General features: G+C 49.6%; 1 protein-coding gene across 1 annotated transcript in view; it reads left to right on the top strand.

Annotated features, from left to right (window-relative positions):
* LOC135054548 (oocyte zinc finger protein XlCOF6-like) overlaps positions 1-23,994 on the top strand; it is a 60,354-nt gene that overhangs the window by 6,775 nt on the left and 29,585 nt on the right. The window contains exon 2 of the mRNA XM_063957702.1: positions 10,342-10,379. The gene's annotated coding sequence lies outside the window, so the exon portion shown is untranslated. The remainder of the gene's footprint in view (positions 1-10,341; positions 10,380-23,994) is intronic.

Here is a 23,994-nt window from a genome sequence, read left to right as displayed (position 1 = left end):
AAGGTGATCGTCGGTGTTGAGTACCAACCGCGGGCGGCTGAAGCGCGGGTGCGGCGTACGGGTCCCTCCTGGGGGGGACCCGCTATAGCCCCTGCGTGAGACTGGCTAAACACAGGTGAACTAAGCATTTCTGTGAGGTTGTACATACATACGGAGACATGGGCAGTATAAATATTAAACAGTAGCTCCGACGCCATGGCGGAGGGGCGGAGCTACATTACAGCGGGCTCAGCGGCATATTGGCGTCTTCCGCTGCATGAGCTGCAGCAGCCTCCACAGCTCCAGGGCTGTCCCTGTATACACTGGTACCGGGTATAGAGGGGGCTATTATTGTGCACACTAATCCCCTGGGGTTTTTTATAAAGAATCTCACTGTGTTTACACAGATCTAACAACCGCTGACAGCCTCACTGGGGCCGGTCACCATTGGGTGCGCTGGAGTCTCTCTTCTCTGTCTCCTCTCACATGCAATAGGGCAGACTTGTCATATATAATACCAGGCTGTATTGTGTGTGTATACTGTACTGTTTTCTACTACACTATGGTAAAACAGAAGTTGTGCAGTGTATGTAATGCGAGGTTCTCTCCTAGCACATCAAGCTCAATATCATGTGAGCAGTGTAGTCAGTCATCTCATGCTGATACTAATGTGGGGGAGAATACAGAGCCCTCCTGGTTGGGGGGCTATAAAAACTATGATATCTGGTATGTCATCTCAGACTCACTGCAACTGCTGATAAGACACAGAAACTGCAACTAGCAGTGGCTAGCCTTACTGCTAAGCGTCCCTTCCTGCCTGCTTCACAGAAACCTGCTCTACCAGCACTCCTATCAGATGATGATGATGTACAGGATGCTGGGGATGATGGAGACCCCGTATGTGGGGATCCCACCCCGATTCCAGGTATTGAAACCCCTCATATTGGCTATTAGGGAGGTGTTAAAGCTCCCCCTGGGGGATGCAAGTACTCAGCAGTCATTTTTCCTCCCTCAAGAGGAACCACAAGTCACATTCCCTGATTCCACGGAATTGGAAGACTTATTTAAACTAACCTGGAAGAATCCAGATAAAAAATATCAGGTGACGAAAAGGTTTCTGAATACCTTCCCCCTTGCCCCTGATTCTTCCCTGAAAATTCTGGGAAGAATCCCCAGCCGTTGACGTCTCAGTCTCTCGCCTTTCTGAAAAGGCAGTGCTCCCTGCTCCGGGCTCCCTTATGGTTAAGGACCCGGCAGATAGAAAAATAGAGACCACTCTAAACTCTATTTACATTGCGGCAGGCGTAGCACAAAGGCCGGTCATTGCAGGTTGCTGGATTACACATGCAATCTATTCCTGGGCTTGTCAAATAAAGGAAGGTCTCTCAGGTAATATGACCTTAGTCGACACTGTTGCCTTACTGACTCACATTCAGGACACGGCAAGAGTTCTCTGTGACTCCCTAAAAGAGATTGGCAATATTAATGCTAGTACCACGGCAATGGCTGTGTCTGCGCGCAGAGCCATATGGGTACGTCAGTGGATTGCTGATGCTGACTCAAAACGTAGTCCTTTTCTATAAGGGATATTGGGCGCCCGCCTCTGTGCGGTGACTTTCTGCAGGTTCTCTATTTTCCTGTTCAGATGTTGCTGTTAATGTTACCAGCCTTTGCTGGCTGAGCTTATGTTAATGTTGCCAGACCTTGCTGGCTATGTTTGTATTGGTGTGTTGGTGTTTAATTCTCAACACACCTTTTTTTGTTAAGTTCCTTCTCTCAAGTATGTCATTCTCCTTCGGGAACTGTTTTACCTATAACTGACCTGTAGGAGAAGGCATAGAGTGGAGCACACCCAGTGCAGAATTTAAACTGCACTTGCTCCTTTGGACCCGTCTATACCCCATCGTACTAATTCTGTCCCCAATATCCCTTATGGACTACGATAAAAGGATTTACCGGCAGGTATATTAACATACTATTTACTCCCTTGCGTGATACTGCCCTCTCCTGGCTGTCCTCTGTTTCTGACGGTTCCTTCTGTCTCCCCCCACTTCCTCTAGCAGTCAGTGTCTCCCAAGGTTCTGTTCTGGACCTCTCCTTTTCTCTCTCTACACATCCTCTTTAGGTGAGCTCTTTAGCTCTTCACTTACAATATCATCTCTACGCTAATGATACTCATCTACCTTTCCTCCCTGGACTTCTCGCCTGCTGTCCTTGTATCTCCAACTATCTCTCTGCTATCTCTTCCTGAATGTCCCAGCGTTTTCTTAAACTTATGTCTAACGCTGAGCTGATCATCTTCCCTCCCTCCCGCATAACTTCTCCTCCCACAATTTAATTGTCTATTGACGGCACTACTATCTCTAGCCCGCTAGTCTTGGCGTAATCCTTGACTCCTCTCTCTCCTACACAACACACATTCAGCACCTCTCACAGTACTGCCATTTCCATCTCAAAAACATTTTCAGGCTCAGACCCTTTCTCACCCAGAATGCTACGAAGACCCTCATCCACTCATGGTCATCTCCATATTGTACTACTGTAATCTCCTTTCTGGCATCTCTGACATATGCCTCTCTCCTCTCCAATCTATCCTGAGTGCTGCTGCCCATCTCATCTTCCCCACCATACGTACTACATCTACCTCCCCTCTCATGCAGGACCTTCACTGGCTTTCCTTCCCCTTCAGAATACAATTCAAGCTTCTCACATTCAAAGCCCTCACCCACTCTTTTCCCTCTTGCATCTCTAACCTTATCTCTCTGTACACTCCCACCCATCCTCCTCTCTGCTAATGCACGATGCCTCTCCTACCAACTGATTACCTCCTCCCACTCCTACTTATAAGATTTTGCGCATGCTCTCCCCATCTCAATCTCCACCTCTCTACAAAACTTCAACTGGACTCTCAAGGCACACTTCTTCACCAACCCCAGCCAATTGTCCCCCAATCCCTCTTATCCGCGCTCAGTCTTCCGATTCTATGTCACCCTGGTCTGTTAGCCCTATCTGCAGTAATAATACAGGGACATGACTGGGGAGGTGATGGGATCTGGGAGTGTCACAGTGACATCACTTATAGCTGTAGAAATAATACAGGGCATGACTGGTGAGGTCAGAGGATCTGGGAGTGTCACAGCGACAGTGACAGCACTTATATCTATAGTAATAATACAGGTACATGACTGGGGAGGTGAGGGGATCTGGGAGTGTCACAGTGACCACTTATAGCTATAGAAATAATACAGGGCATTACTGGGCAGGTGATGGGATATGAGAGTGTTACAGGGACATCACTTATACCTATAGTAATACAGGGACATGACTGGGGAGGTTAGGGGATCTGGGAGAGTCACAGTGACATCACTTATATCTCTAGTAATAATACAGGGACATGACTGGGGAGGTAAGGGGATCTGGGAGTGTCAGTGACATCACTTTTATATATATATATATATATAGTAATAATACAGGGACATGACTGGGGAGGTGAGGGGATCTGGGAGTGTCACAGTGATATCACTTATATCTATAGTAATAATACAGGGACATTACTGGGGAGGTGAGGGGATATGAGAGTGTCACAGTGACATCACTTATATCTATAGTAATAATACAGGGACATGACTGGGGAGGTGAGGGGATCTGGGAGTGTCACAGTGATATCACTTATAGCTATAGTAATAATACAGGGACATAACTGGGGAGGTGTGGGGATATGAGAGTGTCACAGTGACATCACTTATATCTATAGTAATAATACAGGGACATGACTGGGGAGGTAAGGGGATCTGGGAGTGTCAGTGACATCACTTTTATATATATATATATATATATATATATATAGTAATAATACAGGGACATGACTGGGGAGGTGAGGGGATCTGGGAGTGTCACAGTGATATCACTTATATCTATAGTAATAATACAGGGACATTACTGGGGAGGTGAGGGGATCTGGGAGTGTCAGTGACATCACTTTTATATCTATAGTAATAATACAGGGACATGACTGGGGAGGTGAGGGGATCTTGGAGTGTCAGTGACATCACTTATATCTATATTAATAATACAGGGACATGATTGTGGGGAGTTGAGGGGATCTGGGAGAGTCACAGTGACATCACAAATCTATAGTAATAATACAGGGACATGACTGGGGAGGTGAGGGGATCTGGGAGAGTCGCAGTGACATCACTTATATGTATAGTAATAATACACGGACACAACGTGAGGTGAGGGGATCTGGTAGTGTCACAGTGGCATCACTTATTTCTCTGATGTCCTAAGTGGATGCTGGGACTCCGTAAGGACCATGGGGAATAGCAGGCTCCGCAGGAGACTGGGCACATCTAAGAAAGATTTAGGACTACCTGGTGTGCACTGGCTCCTCCCACTATGACCCTCCTCCAGACTTCAGTTAGAATCCTGTGCCCGGCTCGAGCTGGATGCACACTAGGGGCTCTCCTGAGCTCCTAGAAAGAAAGTATAATTTAGGTTTTTTATTTTACAGTGAGACCTGCTGGCAACAGGCTCACTGCACCGAGGGACTAAGGGGAGAAGAAGCGAACCTAACTGTGGGTAGTTTGGGCTTCTTAGGCTACTGGACACCATTAGCTCCAGAGGGATCGACCGCATGGAACCGGCCATTGATGTTCGGTCCCGGAGCCGCGCCGCCGGCCCCCTTACAGAGCCAGAAGCAAGAAGAGTCCGGAAAATCGTCGGCTGAAGACATCAGTCTTCTCCAAGGTAGCGCACAGCACTGCAGCTGTGCGCCATTGCTACTCATACACACTTCGGTCACTGAGGGTGCAGGGCGCTAGGGGGGGGCGCCCTGAGCAGCAATAAATACACCTTGGCTGGCAAATATATCACAATATATAGCCCCAGAGGCTATATATGTGATAATTACCTCTGCCAGAATACAGAAAACAGTGGGAGAAAAGTCAGCCGAAAAAGGGGCGGAGCTATCTCCCTCAGCACACTGGCGCCATTTCTCCCTCACAGCTCCGCTGGAAGGAAGCTCCCTGGCTCTCCCCTGCAGACTACACTACAGAAAGGGTAAAAAAGAGAGGGGGGGCACTAAATTTAGGCGCAATATACATATACAGCAGCTATAAGGGGATATAATTTAGTTAATCCCTGTGTTATATAGCGCTCTGGTGTGTGCTGGCATACTCTCACTCTGTCTCCCCAAAGGGCTTTGCGGGGTCCTGTCTTCTATCAGAGCATTCCCTGTGTGTGTGCGGTGTGTCGGTACGGCTGTGTCGACATGTTTGATGAGGAGGCTTATGTGGAGGAGGAGCAGGTGCCTATGAATGTGTTGTCACCCCCTGCGGGGCAGACACCTGAGTGGATGGACTTGTGGAAGGAATTACGCAAAAGAGTCGACTCCTTACATAAAAAATTTGACGACATGCCAAATGCGGGACAGCCGGCTTCTCAGCTTGTGCCTGCCCAGGCGTCTCAAAGGCCATCCGGGGCTCTAAAGCGCCCGCTACCTCAGATGACAGACACGGATGTCGACACGGATACTGATACCAGTGTCGACGACGATGACGCAAATGTAATGTCCACTAGGGCCACTCGTTATATGATTGAGGCAATGAAAAATGTTTTACACATTTCTGATGTAACCCCAGGTACCACAAAAAAGGGTATTATGTTTGGGGAGAAAAAACTACCTGTAGTCTTTCCCCCTTCTGAAGAATTAAATGATGTGTGTGAGGTAGCGTGGGCTTCCCCCGCTAGAAAATTGTTGATTTCAAAAAAATTACTAATGGCGTACCCTTTCCCGCCAGAGGATAGGTCACGTTGGGAAACACCACCTAGGGTGGATAAAGCGCTTACACGTCTATCAAAAAAGGTGGCATTACCGTCTCCGGATACGGCCGCCCTAAAGGAACCTGCTGATAGAAAGCAGGAGGCTCTCCTGAAAGCTATATATAAACACACACTGGTGTTATGCTGAGACCAGCTATTGCTTCAGCCTGGATGTGCAGTGCTGCTGCTGCGTGGTCAGAATCCCTGTCAGAAAACATTGACACCTTAGACAGGGACACTATATTGCTTACCATAGAGCATATTAAAGACGCGGTCTTTTACATAAGAGATGCACAGAGGGATATTTGCCGGCTGGCATCTAAAATCAGTGCACTGTCCATTTCTGCCAGGAGAGGGTTATGGACCCGGCAGTGGACAGGGGATGCAGATTCTAAAAGGCACATGGAAGTTTTGCCTTACAAGGGTGAGGAGTTGTTTGGGGATGGTCTTTCGGACCTGGTGTCCACAGCAACGGCTGGGAAGTCAGCTTTTTTACCACATGTCCCCTCACAACCAAAGAAAGCACCATATTATCAGGTGCAGTCCTTTCGTCCCCAAAAGAGCAGGCGAGGTAGAGGCGCGTCCTTTCTGCCCAGAGGCAGAGGTAGAGGGAAAAAGCTGCAGCATTCAGCCGTTTCCCAGGAACAAAAGTCCTCCCCCGCTTCATCTGCTAAGTCCGCCACATGACGCTGGGGCTCAACAGGCGGTGCCAGGTACGGTGGGGGCCCGTCTCAAAAACTTCAGCAATCAGTGGGCTCGCTCACAAGTAGATCCCTGGATCCTTCAAGTGGTATCTCAGGGGTACAAGCTGGAATTCGAGACATTACCCCCCTGCCGTTTCCTCAAATCTGCCTTAGCAACGACTCCCTCAGACAGGGAGGCTGTGTTAGAGGCAATTCACAAGCTGTATTCCCAGCAGGTGATAGTCAAAGTGCCCCTACTTCAACAAGGACGGGGTTACTATTGCACAATGTTTGTGGTACCAAAACCGGACGGTTCGGTGAGACCCATTTTAAATTTAAAATCCTTGAACACATACCCCGCCGCTGCTGCCAGAGATGCAGGAGGGACACAGGAGAGCCGCGCGCTGTGCTCTCCGTGTCCTTCCTAACGCTGACTCGAGTATAAGCCGAGGGGGCTTTTTCAGCACAAAAAAAAGTGCTGAAAAAGTCGGCTTATACTCGAGTATATACGGTATATAAAAAAAATTCAGGTTCAAGATGGAATCGCTCAGGGCGGTTATTGCAATCCTGGAAGAGGGGGATTACATGGTATCTCTGGACATCAAGGATGCTTACCTACATGTCCCCATTTACCATCCTCACCAGGAGTACCTCAGATTTGTGGTACAGGATTGTCATTACCAATTCCAGACGTTGCCGTTCGGCCTGTCCACGGCACCGAGGGTATTTACCAAGGTAATGGCCGAAATGATGATACTCCTTCGAAAAAAGGGAGTTTTAATTATCCCATACTTGGACGATCTCCTGATAAAAGCGAGATCCAGCGAGCAGTTGTTAGTGGGCGTAGCACTATCTCAGGAGGTGCTACACCAGCATGGTTGGATTCTGAATATTCCAAAGTCACAGCTGGTTCCTGCGACACGTTTACTGTTCCTGGGAATGATTCTAGACACAGTCCAGAAAAAAGTGTTTCTCCCAGAGGAGAAAGCCAAGGAGCTGTCGTCTCTAGTCAGAGGCCTCCTAAAACCAAAACAGGTGTCGGTGCATCACTACACACGAGTCCTGGGAAAGATGGTAGCTTCCTACGAAGCAATCCCATTCGGCAGGTTCCATGCCAGAATAATTCAGTGGGACCTCTTGGACCAATGGTCGGGATCGCATCTTCAAATGCATCGGCTGATAACCCTGTCTCCAAGGACCAGGGTGTCTCTCTTGTGGTGGCTGCAGAGTGCTCATCTCGTGGAGGGCCGCAGATTCGGCATACAGGACTGGGTCCTGGTGACCACGGATGCCAGCCTTCGAGGCTAGGGTGCAGTCACGCTGGGAAGAAACTTCCAAGGACTTTGGACAAGTCACGAGACTTCCCTACACATAAATGTTCTGGAACTGAGGGCCATTTACAATGCCCTGAGTCAGGCAAAGGCCCTGCTTCAAAACCATCCGGTTCTGATCCAGTCAGACAACATGACGGCGGTCGCCCATGTAAACCGACAGGGCGGCACAAGAAGCAGGGCGGCGATGGCAGAAGCCACAAGGATTCTCCGATGGGCGGAAAATCACGTGTTAGCACTGTCAGCAGTGTTCATTCCGGGAGTGGACAACTGGGAAGCGGACTTCCTCAGCAGGCACGACCTCCACCCGGGAGAGTGGGGACTTCATCCAGAAGTCTTCCAACAGATAGTAAACCATTGGGAAAAGCCACAGGTGGACATGATGGCGTCCCGCCTTAACAAAAAACTAGAAAAATATTGCGCCAGGTCAATGGACCCTCAGGCGATAGCTGTGGACGCTCTAGTGACACCGTGGGTGTACCGGTCGGTTTATGTGTTCCCTCCTCTTCCTCTCATACCCAAGGTACTGAGGATAATAAGGAAAAGAGGAGTAAGAACTATACTCATTGTTCCGGATTGGCCAAGAAGGTCTTGGTACCCGGAACTTCAAGAGTTAATCTCAGAGGACCCATGGCCTCTGCCGCTCAGACAGGACCTGCTGCAGCAGGGGCCCTGTCTGTTCCAAGACTTACCGCTGCTGCGTTTGACGGCATGGCGGTTGAACGCCGGATCCTAAAGGAAAAGAGCATTCCGGAGGAAGTCATTCCTACGCTGATTAAAGCCAGGAAAGATGTAACTGCAAAACATTATCACCGCATATGGCGGAAATATGTTGCTTGGTGTGAGGCCAGAAAGGCCCCAACAGAGGAATTTCAACTGGGTCGATTTCTACACTTCCTACAGGCAGGAGTGACTATGGGCCTGAAATTAGGCTCCATTAAGGTACAGATCTCGGCTCTGTCAATTTTCTTCCAGAAAGAACTAGCTTCACTACCTGAAGTTCAGACATTTGTAAAAGGAGTGCTGCATATTCAGCCCCCTTTTGTGCCTCCACTGGCACCTTGGGATCTCAATGTGGTGTTGAGTTTCCTAAAATCACACTGGTTTGAGCCACTAAAAACCGTGGATCTAAAATATCTCGTGTGGAAAGTGGTCATGTTATTGGCCTTGGCTTCGGCCAGGCGTGTATCAGAATTGGCGGCTTTGTCCTGTAAAAGCCCTTATCTGATTTTCCATATGCATAGGGCGGAATTGAGGACTCGTCCCCAGTTTCTCCCTAAGGTGGTGTCAGCTTCTCACTTAAACCAACCTATTGTAGTGCCTGCGGCTACTAGGGACTTGGAGGATTCCAAGTTACTGGACGTAGTCCGGGCCTTGAAACTTTGTTTCCAGGACGGCTGGAGTCAGGAAAACTGACTCGCTATTTATCCTGTATGCACCCAACAAACTGGTTGCTCCTGCTTCTAAGCAGACTATTGCTCACTGGATTTGTAGCACAATTCAGCTGGCGCATTCTGCGGCTGGACTGCCGCATCCTAAATCCGTAAAAGCCCATTCCACAAGAAAGGTGGGCTCATCTTGGGCGGCTGCCCGAGGGGTCTCTGCTTTACAACTTTGCCGAGCTACTACTTGGTCAGGGGCAAACACACTTGCAAAATTCTACAAATTTGATACCCTGGCTGGTGAGGACCTTGAGTTCTCTCATTCGGTGCTGCAGAGTCATCCGCACTCTCCCGCCCGTTTGGGAGCTTTGGTATAATTCCCATGGTCCTTACGGAGTCCCAGCATCCACTAGGACGTCAGAGAAAATAAGATTTTACTCACAGGTAAATCTATTTCTCGTAGTCCGTAGTGGATGCTGGGCGCCTGTCCCAAGTGCGGACTGTCTGCATTACTTGTATATAGTTATTGTTAACTAAAAGGGTTATTGTTGAGCCATCTGTTGAGAGGCTCTGTTATGTTCATACTGTTAACTGGGTATAATATCACGAGTTATACGGTGTGATTGGTGTGGCTGGTATGAGTCTTACCCGGGATTCAAAATCCTTCCCTATTGTGTCAGCTCTTCCGGGCACAGTATCCTAACTGAAGTCTGGAGGAGGGTCATAGTGGGAGGAGCCAGTGCACACCAGGTAGTCCTAAATCTTTCTTAGATGTGCCCAGTCTCCTGCGGAGCCCGCTATTCCCCATAGTCCTTACGGAGTCCCAGCATCCACTACGGACTACGAGAAATAGATTTACCGGTGAGTAAAATCTTATTATCTATAGTAATAATACAGGGACATGACTGGGGAGGTGAGGGGATATGAGAGTGTTACAGTGACATCAATTATGTAACCCTGCCCTCCCCTATGGGACTGTGTGGGATAGGGTTACGAATTATACCTCAAAGGTGTGCCTCCTCCCAAGCACTAAGACTATTCTGGCTTGCTTGGGAAAGCTGGTAAAGATAGTTATATGTACACTTTACTGAATACTGCAACGACACCTGCTTTTACCCCGGTTCTTGCTTCTATGTTTTTCAGATCCCTCCAGACGTCTTCAAACCGACTCCAGTATAAAGGTAAGTATTTTTCTCTAACGTCCTAGTGGATGCTGGGGACTCCGTAAGGACCATGGGGAATAGACGGACTCCGCAGGAGACTGGGCACTCTAAAGAAAGATTTAGTACTATCTGGTGTGCACTGGCTCCTCCCCCTATGCCCCTCCTCCAGACCTCAGTTAGAATCTGTGCCCGGCCAGAGCCGGGTGCTCCTAGTGGGCTCTACTGAGTTTACTAAGAAAGAAAGTATTTTAGTTAGGTTTTTTATTTTCAGAGAGCTTGTGCTGGCAACAGACTCTCTGCTACGAGGGACTGAGGGGAGAGAAGCAAACCTACTAACTGCGGCTAGGTTGCGCTTCTTAGGCTACTGGACACCATTAGCTCCAGAGGGATCGAACACAGGTACCTAACCTTGATCGTCCGTTCCCGGAGCCGCGCCGCCATCCCCCTCGCAGAGCCAGAAGTACAGAAGCAGCAGAAGCATGAAGACATCGAAATCGGCGGCAGAAGACTCCTGTCTTCACTTAAGGTAGCGCACAGCACTGCAGCTGTGCGCCATTGGTCCCGCAGCACACCACACACTCCGGTCACTGTAGGGTGCAGGGCGCAGGGGGGGGGCGCCCTGGGCAGCAATTAAGATACCTTTTTGCAAAATGATACATATATACAGTCAGGCACTATATATATATATGTACGAGCCCCCGCCATTATTTTTACACAGAAACGGGACAGAAGCCTGCCGCTGAGGGGGCGGGGCCTTCTTCCTCAGCACTCACCAGCGCCATTTTCTCTCCACAGATCCGCTGAGAGAAGCTCCCCAGGCTCTCACCTGCAGTAGAAGAGGGTAAAAGAGAGGGGGGGCACATACATTTGGTGCAAAAACAATATATACAGCAGCTACTGGGTTAACACTAAGTCACTGTGTAATTCCTGGGTCATATAGCGTTGGGGTGTGTGCTGGCATACTTCAAATAGAGCATCCCCTGTGTGTGTGGTGTGTCGGTACGTGTGTGTCAACATGTCTGAGGTAAAAGGATCCCCTAAGGAGGAGATAGAGCGAATATGTGTTTGACACCTGTTTGGATATGTGTAAGTGCTAAGGTGAATTTATTGCACAAAAGATTAGGGAACAGACAGGAAATCTACCCATGTCTGTCCCTATGTCGCAGAGACCTTCAGTGTCTCAATGCTCACTATCCAAAATAATAAACACTGATATCGACACGGAGGGTGACTCCAGTGTCGACTACGATAATGCAAAGTTACAGCCAGAATGGCAGAAAAAGTATTCAATATATGAATATTGTAATAAAAGATGATTTGCATATCACTGATGACTCATCTGTCCCTGACACAAGGGTACACATGTTAAGGGGAAGAAAGCTGAGGTAAATTTCCCTCCTCTCATGAGGAAAAAGAGCGGGAATCTCCAGACAAGAGACTGCAGCTTCCCACAAAGAATTCTCAGGCAGTATCCTTTCCCCATTTAGGGCCAGGATGTGTTGGGAATCTTCCCCTAGGGGGTCCTGTTTGCACAGAAGGTAGCACTAGCTATTCTCAGGGATCCTGCAGATAGCGTGCACATTCTGGTACACTACTCAGACCGGCGATTGTGTCGGCATGGGTTTATAGAGCTGTGGCAGCATGGATAGGTACCTTATCAGCAGAGATTGAGACCCTAGTATACATATAGATATGTATAGGTATATATAGATAAAGATGCTGTCTTAAGAGATATATAACATGCCCAAGGAGACATGTGTATACTGGGTCCTAGAGTCAACGCTATGTCGATTTCTGCTTGACTTGTCCTGTAGAATATGCAATGGACAGATGATGCAGATTTAGGATTATGATATTTTGCCTTATATTCCTGCACAGCCTAGGAAAGCACGGCATTATCGAATGCGGCCTTTCGAACAAAGAAACAAGAAAGTCCGAGGTGCGTCCTTTCTTGCCAGAGGCGGGGTCATAGAAAAGAAGCTGCACAACACAGCTAGTTCCCAGGATCAGAAGTCCTCCCGGCCTCTGCAAAAATCCACCGCATGTCGCTGGAGCTCCACAGGCGGAGCTAGGCCCGGTGGGGGCACGCTTTCGTAAGTTCAGCCACAAGTGGGTTCACTCCCTATTAGATCCCTGGGCAATAGATGTTGTGTCTTCGGGGTACAAGCTGGATTTGGAGAAGATGCCTCCTCACTGACGGCCTTGCCGGCTTCCCTCTGCGAGAGGGTAACAGGGTTAACTGCAATTCACAAGTTGTATTTTCAACAGGTGGTGGTCAAGGTTCCCTTCCTTCGACAAGGAGGGGGTTATTATTCCACCAGGTTGTAGTCCCGAAAACCGTAAGGTTCGGTCAGACCCATATTGAATTTAAAATCCCTGAACATATACCTGGAAAGGTTCAAGTGCAAGATGAAATCGCTAAGAGCGGTCATTGCAAGCCTAAAAAGGGGGAGATTTTATGGTGTCTCGGGACAAAAGGGATGCATACCTTCGTGTCCACATTTATCCACCTAATCAGGCGTACCTCAGAATTGCGGTACAAAATGGTCATTACCAATTTCTGACGTGGCCGGTTGGTCTCTCCACGGCCCTGAGAGTTTTCACCAAAGTGATGGCGGAAATGATGGTGCTCCTGCGGAAGCAAGGTGTCACTATTATCACGTTCTTGGTCGATCTCCTCATAAGAGTGAGATTGAGAGAGCAGTTGCTGAACAGCGTATTATTTTCTCTGGAAGTGTAACGGTAACACGGCTGGATTCTATATATTCCAGTGTCGCAGTTGGTTCCTACAGCTCTAGGCATGATCCTAGACACAGACCAGAAAAGGGTTTATCTCCCGATAAGAGAGAGCTCAGGAGCTCGTGACACTGGTCAGGAATCTATTGAAACCAAAACAGGTGTCAGTGCATCACTGCACTCGAGTCCTGGGAAGGATGGTGGCATCGTACGAGGCCATTCCCCTCGGCAGGTTCCATGTGAGGACCTTCCAATTGGACTTAAGGGACAAGTGGTCCGGATCACATCTTCAGATGCATTGGTTAATCACCTATCCCCCAGGGCCAGGGTGTTTCTCCTGTGGTGGCTGCAGAGTGCTCACCTTCTCGAAGGTCGCAGGTTCCGCACTCAGGACTGGGTCCTGGTGACCACGGATGCAAGCCTCCGAGGGTGGGGGGCAGTCAAACAAGAAAAACAATTTCCAAGGGCGAAGGTCAAGTCAGGAGACTTGCCTTCACATAAATATCCTGGAATTAAGGGCCATATGCATCGCCCTAAGTCAAGCGGAGACCCTGCTTCGCGACCAACCGGTTCTGATTCAGTCAGACAATATCACTGCAGTGGCTCATGTAAACCACCATGGCGGCACAAGGAGCAGGGTGGCGATGGTAGATGCCACCAGAATTCTTCACTGGGCGGAGAATCATGTAAGCGCACTGTCAGCAGTGTTCATTCCGGGAGTGGACAACTGGGAGGCAGACTTCCTCAGCAGGCACGACCTCCACCCGGGAGAGTGGGGACTTCATCAAGAAGTCTTCGCGCAGATTGTAGGTCGGTGGGAACTGCCACAGGTGGACATGATGGCATCCCGCCTCAACAAAAAGCTCCAGGTCAAGAGACTCTCAGGCGATAGTGTAGACGCACTGGTGACACCGTGGATGTTCCAGTCGGTTTATGTGTTTCCTCTCCTTCCTTTCTTATCCAAGGTGCTGAGAATCGTAAGAAAAAGAGGAGTGAGAACAATACTCATTGTTCCGGTTTGGCCAAGAAGGACTTGGTACCCGGAACTGCAAGAAATGCTCACAGAGGACCCATGGCCTCTGCCTCTCAGACAGGACCTGTTGCAACAAGGGCCCTGTCTGTTCCAAGACTTACCGCGGCTGCGTTTGACGGCATGGCGGTTGAACGCCGGATCCTAGCGGAAAAAGGCATTCCGGATGAAGTTATTCCTACGCTGATAAAGGCGAGGAAGGACGGGACAGCAAAGCATTATCACCGTATATGGCGAAAATATGTTGCTTGGTGTGAGGCCAGGAAGACCCCTACAGAGGAATTCCAGCTGGGTCGATTCCTGCACTTCCTACAGTCAGGAGTGACTATGGGCCTAAAATTAGGGTCCATAAAGGTCCAGATTTCGGCCCTATCCATTTTCTTTAAAAAAAGAACTGGCTTCACTGCTGGAGGTTCAGACGGTTGTTAAGGGAGTGCTGCATATTCAGCCCCCTTTTGTGCCACCAGTGGCATTTTGGGATCTTAACGTGGTTTGAGTTTCCTGAAATCCCACTGGTTTGAGCCAATTAAAACCGTGGAGCTAAAGTATCTCACGTGGAAAGTGGTCATGCTGTTGGACTTAGCTCCGGCTAAGTGTGTGTCAGAATTGGCGGCTTTGTCATGTAAAAGCCCCTATCTGGTTTTCCATATGGACAGGGCAGAATTGCGGACTCGTCCGCAATTTCAGCCAAAGGTGGTGTCATCTTTTCATTTGAACCTACCTATTGTGGTGCCTGCGGCTACTCGTGACTTGGAGGATTCCAAGTTGCTTGACGTAGTCCGGGCTTTGAAGGTTTATGTAACCAGAACGGCTGGAGTCAGGAAGACTGACTCGCTGTTTATCCTGTATGCATCCAACAAGCTGGGTGCTCCTGCTTCAAAGCAGACTATTGCTCGCTGGATCTGTGGCACGATTCAACAGGCTCATTCTGCGACTGGGTTGCCGCATCCAAAATCAGTGAAAGCCCATTCCACGAGGAAGGTGGGCTCTTCTGGGGCGGCTGCCCGAGGGGTCTCGGCATTACAGCATTGCCGAGCTGCTACTTGGTCGGGTTCAAACACGTTTGCAAAATTCTACAAGTTTGATACCCTGGCTGAGGAGGACCTTGTGTTTGCCCATTCGGTGCTGCAGAGTCATCCGCACTCTCCCGCCCGTTTAAAGGCTTTGGTATAATCCCTATGGTCCTTACGGAGTCCCCAGCATCCACTAGGACGTTAGAGAAAATAAGATTTTACTCACCGGTAAATCTATTTCTCGTAGTCCGTAGTGGATGCTGGGCGCCCGTCCCAAGTGCGGACTTCTTCTGCAATACTTGTATATTAACTAAGGGTTATTTTATGGTTGCATCAGGTTTATCTGATGGTCTCTTGTTGTTCATACTGTTAACTGGGTAAGTTAATCACAAGTTATGCGGTGTGATTGGTGTGGCTGGTATGAGTCTTACCCTGGATTCCAAAAATCCTTTCCTTGTAATGTCAGCTCTTCCGTGCACAGTTTCCTTAACTGAGGTCTGGAGGAGGGGCATAGAGGGAGGAGCCAGTGCACACCAGATAGTACTAAATCTTTCTTTAGAGTGCCCAGTCTCCTGCGGAGCCCGTCTATTCCCCATGATCCTTACGGAGTCCCCAGCATCCACTACGGACTATGAGAAATAGATTTACCGGTGTGTAAAATCTTATTATTGCATAATAATTAACCTTACGAAACAACATTAATTGTCACTTTCTAGAATATTGTTACCCTTCCTATACAATTATACTTGCACGCAATACAAAAAACGTTTATTTCTCTAACGTCCTAGAGGATGCTGGGGACTCCGTAACGACCATGGGGAATAGACGGGCTCCACAGTAGACATGGGCACTTTAAGAAAGACTTTAGACTCTGGGTGTGCACTGGCTCCTTCCTCTATGCCCCTCCTCCATACCTCAGTTTTAGACTGTGCCCAGAGGAGATGGGTGCACTGCAGGGAGCTCTCCTGAGTTTCCTGCTAAGAAAGCATATTTGTTAGTTTTTTTTCTTATTTTCAGGGAGCACTGCTGGCAACAGTCTCCCTGCATCGAGGGACTGAGGAGAGAGGAGCAGACCTACTTAAATGATAAGCTCTGCTTCTCGGCTACTGGACACCATTAGCTCCAGAGGGAGTGGAACACAGGTTCGTCCTGGGCGTTCATCCGGGAGCCGCGCTGCCGTTCTCCTCACAGAGCCAGAAGAAACGAAGAAAGAAGATACTGAGGCGGCAGAAGCCCCCGGGTGCTTCACTGAGGTAACGCACAGCACTGCAGCTGTGCGTCATTGCTCCCATACACCTCACACACTCCGGTAACTGTATGGGTGCGGGGAGGGGGGGGGGGTGCCCTGGTCAGCAATAGAATACCTCTTCTATGGCAAATGACTATATACATGTATATAAAATGAGCCCCCGCCATATTTTATTAAGTTTGAGCGGGACAGAAGCCCGCCGCCGAGGGGGCGGGGCTTCTCCCTCAGCACTCACCAGCGCCATTTTCTCTCCACAGCTCCGCTGAGAGGAAGCTCCCCGAACTCTCCCCTGCTTGACACACGGTAAAAGAGAGTTTTGAAGTAGAGGGGGGGCACATAATTGGCGATTATACATTACAGCAGCGCTACTGCTTCTGCTGGCAACAGACTCACTGCTACGAGGGACCGAGGGGAGAGAAGCAAACGTACCTGTTCACAGCTAGGTTGCGCTTTTTAGGCTACTGGACACCATTAGCATCAGAGGGTTCGAACACAGGCAGCTGTCCTCGATCGTCCGTTCCCGGAGCCGCGCCGCCGTCCCCCTCGCAGAGCCAGAAGAACAGAAGCTTGAAGACGGTGAAATCGGCGGCTGAAGACTCCTGTCTTCATTTAAGGTAGCGCACAGCACCGCAGCTGTCCGCCATTGCTCCCACAGCACACCACACACTCCAGTCACTGTAGGGTGCAGGGCGCTGGGGGGGGGGGCGCCCTGGGCAGCAATTGAAGTACCTTTTGGCATAAACTACATATATACAGTCAGGCACTGTATATATGTAAAATCCCCCGCCATTTTTTCTCACACAGAAGCGGGACAGAAGCCCGCCGCTGAGGGGGCGGGGCCTTCTTCCTCAGCACACCAGCGCCATTTTTTCTTCACAGCTCCGCTGGAAGGACGCTCCCCAGGCTCTCCCCTGCAGTATCCTGATACAAGAAGGGTAAAAAGAGAGGGGGGGGGGCACAGAAATTTAGGCGCAAAAGTCATATAATCGGCAGCTATTGGGTAATCACTTTTTATAGTGTGTATCCCTGGGTTATATAGCGCTGTGGTGTGTGCTGGCATACTCTCTCTCTGTCTTCCCAAAAGCCTTTGTGGGGCCCTGTCCTCAGTCAGAGCATTCCCTGTGTGTGTGCTGTGTGTCGGTACGGCTGTGTCGACATGTTTGATGAGGAGGGTTACGTGAAGGCGGAGCAAATGCAGATAAATGTGGTGTCGGGGCCGACACCTGATTGGGTGGATATGTGGAAGGTCTTAAATGATAATGTAAACTCATTACATAAAAGGTTTGATGATGTTGCAGCCGGGGGACAGCCGGGCTTTCAACCCGGGCCTGCCCAGGCAACTCGGAGGCCGTCAGGGTCTCTTAAACGCCCACTATCTCAGATTGTTGACACGGATGCCGACACGGAGTCCGACTCCAGTGTCGACGATGAGGCACAATTGCAGCCTAAAATGACAAAGGCCACCCGCTATATAATTATTGCAATGAAAGATGTTTTACACATTTCAGAGGTTAACCCTGTCCCTGACAAGAGGGTACATATGTTTGGGGAGAAAAAGCAGACAGTGACTTTTTCCCCGTCACATGCATTAAATGAGTTATGCGAAGAAGCGTGGAGCTCCCCTGATAAGAAAATTGTGATTCCCAAAAGAATACTGCTGGCCTACCCTTTCCCGCCAACGGATAGGTTACGTTGGGAATCCCCCCCTAAGGTAGACAAGGCGCTGACACGCTTATCTAAGAAGGTGGCCCTGCGTCTCAGGATACGGCCGCCCTAAAGGAGCCTGCGGATAGGAAGCAGGAAGCTATCCTGAAGTCTGTTTATACACACTCTGGTACTCTACTGAGACCAGCTATTGCTTCAGCCTGGAAGTGTAGCACTGTAGCAGCTTGGACAGATACTCTGTCAGAGGACATAGATGCCCTGGACAGGGACACGGTCTTGCTAACCCTGGGCCATATAAAAGACGCCGTCTTGTATATGCGGGATGCCCAGAGGGACATTTGCCTGCTAGGTTCTAGAATTAATGCAATGTCTATTTTCTGCCAAGAGGGTCTTATGGACTCGGCAATGGGCAGGGGATGCCGACTGTAAAAAACACATGGAGGTGTTGCCTTATAAGGGTGAGGAATTGTTTGGGGACGGTCTCTCGGACCTCGTATCCACAGTGACAGCTGGAAAGTCGACTTTCCTGCCTCAGGTTTCCTCACAGACCAAGAAAGCACTGTATTATCAAATGCAGTCCTTTCGTTCTCAGAGAAACAAGAAGGTCAGAGGTGCTTCCTTTCTTGCCAGAGGCAGGGGGAGAGGAAAGAAGCTGCACCATGCAGCCAGTTCCCAGGAACAAAAGTCCTCCACGACTTCCACTAAGTCCACTGCATGACGCTGGGGCTCCACAGGCGGAGCCAGGAGTGGTGGGGGCGCGTCTCCGACATTTCAGCAACCAGTGGGTTCGCTCACGGGTGGATCCTTGGGTTATACAAATTGTCTCTCAGGGATACAAGCTGGAATTCGAGGTGACGACCCCTCACCGTTACCTAAAATCGGCCTTGCCAGCTTCCCCCATGGAAAGGGAGGTGGTACTGGCGGCAATTCACAAGCTATTCCTCCAGCAGGTGATAGTAAAGGTTCCCCTCCTTCAACAAGGAAGGGGTTACTATTCCACTATGTTTGTGGTACCGAAACCGGACGGTTCGGTAAGACCCATTCTGAATTTAAAATCCCTGAACATTTATCTCAAGAGAGGGCGGTCATTGCAAGCCTGGAAGAGGGGGATTTTATGGTATCTCTGGACATCAAGGATGCGTACTTGCATGTCCCCATTTATCCACCTCACCAGGAGTACCTCAGGTTTGTGGTACAGGACTGTCATTACCAATTCCAGACGTTGCCGTTTGGTCTGTCCATGGCACCGAGAGTATTTACCAAGGTAATGGCGGAAATGATGGTACTCCTTCGGAAGCGAGGAGTTACAGTTATCCCGTACTTGGACGATTTCCTTATAAAGGCGAGGTCCAGGGAGCATTTGTTGATCAGCGTAGCACACACTCAGGAAGTGTTGCAACAGCACGGCTGGATTCTGAATATTCCAAAGTCGCAGCTGATTCCTACGACGCGTCTGCCCTTCCTGGGTATGATTCTGGACACAGACCAGAAGAAGAAGGTGTTTCTCCTGGCGGAGAAGGCTCAGGAGCTCGTGACTCTGGTCAGAGACCTCCTCAAACCAAAACAGGCGTCGGTGCATCACTGCACGCGAGTCCTGGGAAAGATGGTGGCCTCATACGAAGCCATTCCCTTCGGCAGGTTCCATGCAAGGATCTTTCAGTGGGATCTGTTGGACAAGTGGTCCGGATCGCATCTTCAGATGCATCGGCTGATCACCCTTTCCCCGAGGGCCAGGGTGTCTCTTCTGTGGTGGCTGCAGAGTGCTCACCTTCTCGAGGGCCGCAGGTTCAGCATACATGACTGGTTCCTGGTGACCACGGATGCAAGCCTCCACGGATGGGGGGCAGTCACTCAGGGAAGAAACTTCCTAGGGGTGTGGTCAAGTCAGGAGACTTGTGTGCACATAAATATACTGGAACTAAAGGCCATATACAACGCCCTGAGTCAAGCGGAGCCCCTGCTTCGAGACCAACCAGTGCTGATTCAGTCAGACAACATCACGGCGGTCGCCCATGTAACCCGCCAGGGCGGCACAAGAAGCAGGGTGGCAATGGCGGAAGCCATAAAGATTCTTCGTTGGGCGGAGAATAACGTGCAAGTACTGTCAGCAGTGTTCATTCCGGGAGTGGACAACTGGGAAGCAGACTTCCTCAGCAGACACGACCTCCACCCGGGAGAGTGGGGACTTCATCAAGAAGTCTTCACACAGATAGCAAATCGATGGGCCACAGGTGAACATGATGGCGTCCCGCCTCAACAAAAAGCTAAAAAGATATTGCGCCAGGTCAAGGGACCCTCAGGCGATAGCTGTGGACGCACTAGTGACACCGTGGGTGTTCCAGTCGGTTTATGTGTTTCCTCCTCTTCCTCTCATACCCAAGGTGCTGAGGATAGTAAGAATAAGAGGAGTGAGAACAATACTCATCGTTCCGGATTGGCCAAGAAGGACTTGGTACCCAGAACTACAAGAGATGATCACAGAGGACCCATGGCCTCTGCCTCTCGGGACCCATGGCCTCTGCCTCTCAGGGGCCCTGTCTGTTCCAAGACTTACCGCGGCTGCGTTTGACGGCATGGCGGTTGAACGCTGGATCCTAATGGAAAAGGGCATTCCGGATGAAGTGATTCCTACGCTGATAGGAGCTAGGAAGGATGTGACAGCAAAGCATTATCACTGTATATGGCGAAAATATGTTGCTTGGTGTGAGGCCAGGAAGGCCCCTACAGAGGAATTCCAGCTGGGTCGATTTCTGCACTTCCTACAGTCAGGTGTGACTATGGGCCTAAAATTAGGGTCCATAAAAGTCCAGATTTCGGCCCTATTTTCTTTCAAAAAGAACTGGCTTCACTGCCTGAGTTTCAGACGTTTGTAAAGGGAGTACTGCGTATTCAGCCCCCTTTTATACCACCAGTGGCACCTTGGGATCTTATCGTTGTGTTGGATTTCCTGAAATCCCACTGGTTTGAGCCACTTAAGACCGTGGAACTAAAGTATCTCACATGGAAAGTGGTCATGCTGTTGGCCTTAGCATCGGCTAGGCGTGTGTCAGAATTGGCGGCTTTGTCATGTAAAAGCCCCTACCTGATCTTCCATATGGACAGGGCAGAATTGCGGACTCGTCCCCAATTTCTCCCAAAGGTGGTATCATCGTTTCATTTGAACCAACCTATTGTGGTGCCTGCGGCTACTAGGGACTTGGAGGACTCCAAGATGCTGGACGTAGTCCGGGCTTTGAAAATATATGTTTCCAGAACGGCTGGAGTTAGGAAGACTGACTCGCTGTTTATTCTGTATGCACCCAAAGCATAAGCTGGGTGCTCCGGCTTCAAAGCAAACTATTGCTCGCTGGATCTGTAGCACGATTCAGCAGGCTCATTCTGCGGCGGGATTGCCGCATCCTAAATCAGTGAAAGCCCATTCCACAAGGAAGGTGTGCTCTTCTTGGGCGGCTGCCCGAGGGGTCTCAGCTTTACAGCTTTGCCGAGCAGCTACTTGGTCGGGGTCAGACACTTTTGCAAAGTTCTACAGGTTTGATACAGGGCTGAGGAGGACCTTGTGTTTGCTCATTCGGTGCTGCAGAGTCATCCGCACTCTCCCGCCCGTTTGGGAGCTTTGGTATAATCCCCATGGTCCTTACAGAGTCCCCAGCATCCACTAGGACGTTAGAGAAAATAAGAATTTACTCACCGGTAATTCTATTTCTCGTAGTCCGTAGTGGGATGCTGGGCGCCCGTCCCTAGTGCGGACTTTCTGCAATACGTGTATATAGTTATTGCTTAATAAGGGTTATTGTTATGAGCCATCCGTTGAGTGAGGCTCAGTTGTTGTTCATACTGTTAACTGGGTAAGGTTATCACAAGTTGTATGGTGTGATTGGTGTGGCTGGTATGAGTCTTACCCTGGATTCCAAAATCCTTTCCTTGTAATGTCAGCTCTTTTGGGCACAGTTTCCTTAACTGAGGTCTGGAGGATGGGCATAGAGGGAGGAGCCAGTGCACACCAGATAGTACCTAATCTTTCTTTAGAGTGCCCAGTCTCCTGCGGAGCCCGTCTATTCCCCATGGTCCTTACGGAGTCCCCAGCATCCACTACGGACTACGAGAAATAGAATTACTGGTGAGTAAATTCTTATTTTTTACCTTATGTTCCCCCACAACATACTAAGAAGGCACCTCATTACCAGATGCAGTCCTTTCGTTCAAATAAAAACAAAAAAGTACGGGGATCGTCCTTTCTTGCCAGAGGTAAGGGCAAGGGAAAAAAGCTGCACACAGCTAGTTCCCAGGAGCAGAAGTCCCCCCCTACGTCTGCAAAATCCACCGCATGACGCTGGGGCTTCCCTGGGGGGGCCAGATCAAGTGGTGGCACGTCTTCGTTTTTTCAGCCATGTCTGGGTTCACTCACAGGTGGATCCCTGGGCAATAGAGATTGTTTCTCAGGGATACAGGCTGGAATTCGAAGAGATGCCTCCTCTCCGGATTTTTCAAATCGGCTCTTCTGGCTTCTTCCTCAGAAAGGGAGTTAGTGTTAACTGCAATTCAAAAATTGTACCTGCAACAGGTGATAGTCAAGGTTCCTCTTCTCTGTCAAGGAAAGGGGTATTACTCGACCCTGTTTGTGGTTCCGAAAACGTATGGTTTGGTCAGACCCATTTTGAATCTACAATCCCTTAACCTGTACTTGAAAAAGTTCAAGTTCAAGATAGAATCGCTCAGAGCGGTCATCGCCAGCCTGGAGGGGGAGGGGGCAGGGGGGGGGGATTGGATGGTTTCCCTGGACATAAAGGATGCTTACCTTCATGTTCCGGTTTTTCTTCCTCACCAGGCGTTCCTGAGATTTGCGGTGCAGGACTGTTATTAGCAATTTCAAGAGTTTTCACCAAGGTAATGGCGGAAATGATGGTGCTCCTGCGCCAGCAGGGTGTCACAATTATCCCATACTTGGACGATCTCCTCATAAAGGCGAGATCTCGAGAGAAGTTAATGGATAGCGTGTCACTGTCAATGAGGACGTTACAACAAAGTACCAGCTGGTTCCTACAATGCGTCTGACCATTTTGGGCCTGATTCTGGACACGGAACAGAAAAAGGTGTTTCTTCTGATGGAAAAGGCTCAGGAGCTCATAGCTCTGGTCAGGAACCTAGTAAAGCCAAAAAAGGTTTTTCAGTGCTTCACTGCGCCCATGTCCTGGGGAAGATGGTGGCATCGTACGAGGCCATCCCCTTCGGCAGGTTCCATGCGAGGACTTTTCAGTGGGACCTACTGGACAAATGGTCCGGGTCTCATTTACAAATGCATCAAAGGATCACCCTGTCTCCCAGAGCCAGGATATCTCTCCTGTGGTGGCTGCACAGTGCTCATCTCCTGGAAGGCCGCAGGTTCGGCATTCAGGACTGGATCCTGGTGACCACGGACGCGAGCCTCCGAGGTTGGGGAGCAGTCACACAGGGAAGAAATTTCCAAGGACTTTGGTCAAGTCAAGAGACTTGTCTTCACATCAACATCCTGGAACTAAGGGCCATATACAACGCCCTACGTCAAGCGGAGGTCTTACTTCGCAATCGACCAGTTCTGATCCAGTCAGACAACATCACCGCAGGAGCTCATGTAAACCGCCAAGGTGGTACAAGGAGCAGAGTGGCAATGGCGGAAGTCACCAGAATTCTTCGCTGGGAGGAGAATCATGTAAGCGCTCTGTCAGCAGTGTTTATTCCGAGAGTGGACAACTGGAAAGCGGACTTTCTCAGCAGACACGATCTGCATCCGGGAGAGTGGGGACTTCATCAGGAAGTCTTCGCGCACATTGCAAGTCGATGGGGACTACCCCAAATAGACATGATGGCATCCCGTCTCAACAAAAAGCTACAACGGTATTGCGCCAGGTCAAGAGACCCTCAGACGGTAGCGGTGGACGCCCTGGTGACACCGTGGGTGTTCCA

The sequence above is a fragment of the Pseudophryne corroboree genome, chromosome 3, assembly GCF_028390025.1.
Source record: "Pseudophryne corroboree isolate aPseCor3 chromosome 3, aPseCor3.hap2, whole genome shotgun sequence".
NCBI lineage: Eukaryota > Metazoa > Chordata > Amphibia > Anura > Myobatrachidae > Pseudophryne > Pseudophryne corroboree.
This window is presented reverse-complemented; position numbering and strand designations above follow the sequence as displayed.